Below are 2500 nucleotides of genomic sequence, written 5' to 3'. Positions count from 1 at the left end.
CCTCTGTCTATCTCTCCCTTCCTCTCTCTCTCTCTCTCTCTCTCTCTCTCTCTCTCTCTCTCTCTCTCTCTCTCTCTCTCTCTCTCTCTCTCTCTCTCTCTCTCTCTCTCTCTCTCTCTCTCTCTCTCTCTCTCTCTCTCTCTCTCTTTCTCTCTCTCTCTTTCTTTCTTTCTTTCTCTCTCCCTCTGTCTATCTCTCCCTTCCTTTCTCTCTCTCTCTCTCTCTCTCTCTCTCTATCTATCTATCTCTCTCCCTCCCTCCCTCCCTCCTTCACACACACACACACACACACACTTTTTCCAGAGACAAAGTGAACCACCGTTGCCCTTTCTTCCGGCGGCGACCAATTATCTCTCTACATAATACTAAAGGATTCGTGAAATCCTTAGGCCATCGCGTGATATACCGAGCGTTACCGTAAGGTCGACTTTGCCTTTGGACATCACGGTGACATTTCCTTGCGGTGCGTGACGTTACGTGTTCGCGGTTACCTGGACCTTCCAATCCGCAGGTGTCCGACGTCGCTCCCACGTTACGAAACGCGGGAGGAAAGGGAGTGTAATGACAATAAAAGTTGGGAATTTGTAACAGTTCCCCGAAATGGACGACAGACGCTTGCTCGGGCCGATCGATTAATGTCTTAATGTTCATTTTGTTTTTGGTTTTCTTTTCTTTTCGTCGCTGCTAATCGTTTCCGGTTAGAGAGTAATGTATACGTAGGAGGAGGTGCTGAGGTTTCTTGCTGACGGAAATGCGACAGCGAAATGATAACACGTGTGAGTGTGAAAGCCTCTCTAATCAGAAAGATATCTTAATCTATGTTGTTATATTGTGTAGAACTTCTATAATCATACTCTCAAAAGGCTACAAATCAAATAGTCTAATCTTGATCTCGTATTTATCCCCCTCTCGTTACTGACGTTTTCTCTTCCTTCCTTCCGACGTCATATTTAGACTCATCTCGATCTTTCGAATCTCGTCTCGACTCATCCATCAATCCGCTGTCCTTTTTCCCCTTCACCGCGTTCTCGTAAACCGGACGATGTCCAGGCGCAAGACATCGGACCGCATCCTGACCGCCGAACTTTCTAGCCGCTGCGTTCTTGTTAATATGATGACGTCACGAATGGCTGCAGGCGGTCGGGATGACGTCACACTTGCCCGCAGGCCGTGGGATGATTTATCCCCATCCCGGGAAAATAAAAATATGGGCGCTGCGGCTCTCGGCCTCTTCTTGGAGGGGGAGGATGATTTGGAGAAGAGTAGATGGGTGAATGAGACGAAGGCGAAGAAGAAGAAGAAGGAAGAAGAAGGAGGCGAAGACGAAGAAGAACGAAGAATAAGGAGGCGATGACGAAGGAGAAGGAAGAATAAGGAGGCGAAGACGAAGAAGAAGGAAGAAGAAGGAGGCGAAGAATAAGGAAGAATAAGGAGGCGAAGAAGAAGAGGAAGAAGAAGAAGGAAGAAGAAGGAGGCGAAGAAGAAGAAGAAGGAAGAAGAAGGAGGCGAAGAAGAAGAAGAAGGAAGAAGAAGGAGGCGAAGAAGAAGAAGAAGGAAGAAGAAGGAGGCAAAGACGAAGAAGGAGGAAGAAGAAGGAGGCGAAGAAGAAGGAAGAAGAAGGAGGCGAAGAAGAAGAAGAAGGAAGAAGAAGGAGGCGATGACGAAGAAAGAGAAGTTGATGATAAGATGATGGAAGAACAGAAGTAGATGGGGGAATGAGACGAAGGAGAAGAAGAAGAAGAAGAAGGAAGAATAAGAAGGCGAAGATGAAGAAAGAGAAGATGATGATAAGAAGATGATGGAAGAACAGAAGTAGATGGGGGAATGATACGAAGGAGAAGAAGAAGAAGGAAGAAGAAGGAGGCGAAGACGAAGAGAGAGAAGATGGTGGTAAGAAGATGATGGAAGAACAGAAGTAGATGGGGGAATGATACGAAGGAGAAGAAGAAGAAGGAAGAAGAAGGAGGCGAAGACGAAGAAAGAGAAGATGATGATAAGAAGATGAAGGAAGAACAGAAGTAGATGGGGGAATTAGACGAAGACGAAGGAGGAGAAATAGAAGGGGATAGAAGAGGAGTAGAAGTAGATTGTGAATCAGACGAAGATGGAGGAAGGAAAAGGGAGGAAGAAAAGTGGAGAAGAAGGAGGAATAAAGAGACGGAGACGAAGAAAGAGAAGATGGTGGAAGGGCAGAAGTAGATCGGGGAATCAGACGAGGACGAAATAGATGGGGAATAGATAGCGAATAAGGAGACGAAGAGGAAGTGAGAGAGGTGAGAGGAAAGTAGACGTAAACAGGAAGTTAGCAGAAGACAAAGAAGATACACAAGAAGAAGTATTTGTTATTTAGGTTTCCATCATTATTCTCTATTCAATTAAACTTAGAGATGGAGAGAAAGAAATAGAAAGACAGAGAGAGAGAGAGAGAGAGAGAGAGAGAGATAAATAGATAGATAGATAGATAGATTGAGAGAGAGAGAGAGAGAGAGAGAGAGAGAGA

Source organism: Penaeus japonicus, unplaced genomic scaffold, assembly GCF_977035675.1.
Source record: "Penaeus japonicus unplaced genomic scaffold, GWHDUDI00000001_assembly GWHDUDI00000017, whole genome shotgun sequence".
In the NCBI taxonomy this organism is placed as follows: Eukaryota; Metazoa; Arthropoda; class Malacostraca; order Decapoda; family Penaeidae; genus Penaeus; species Penaeus japonicus.
Note: the sequence above shows the minus strand (reverse complement) of the source record.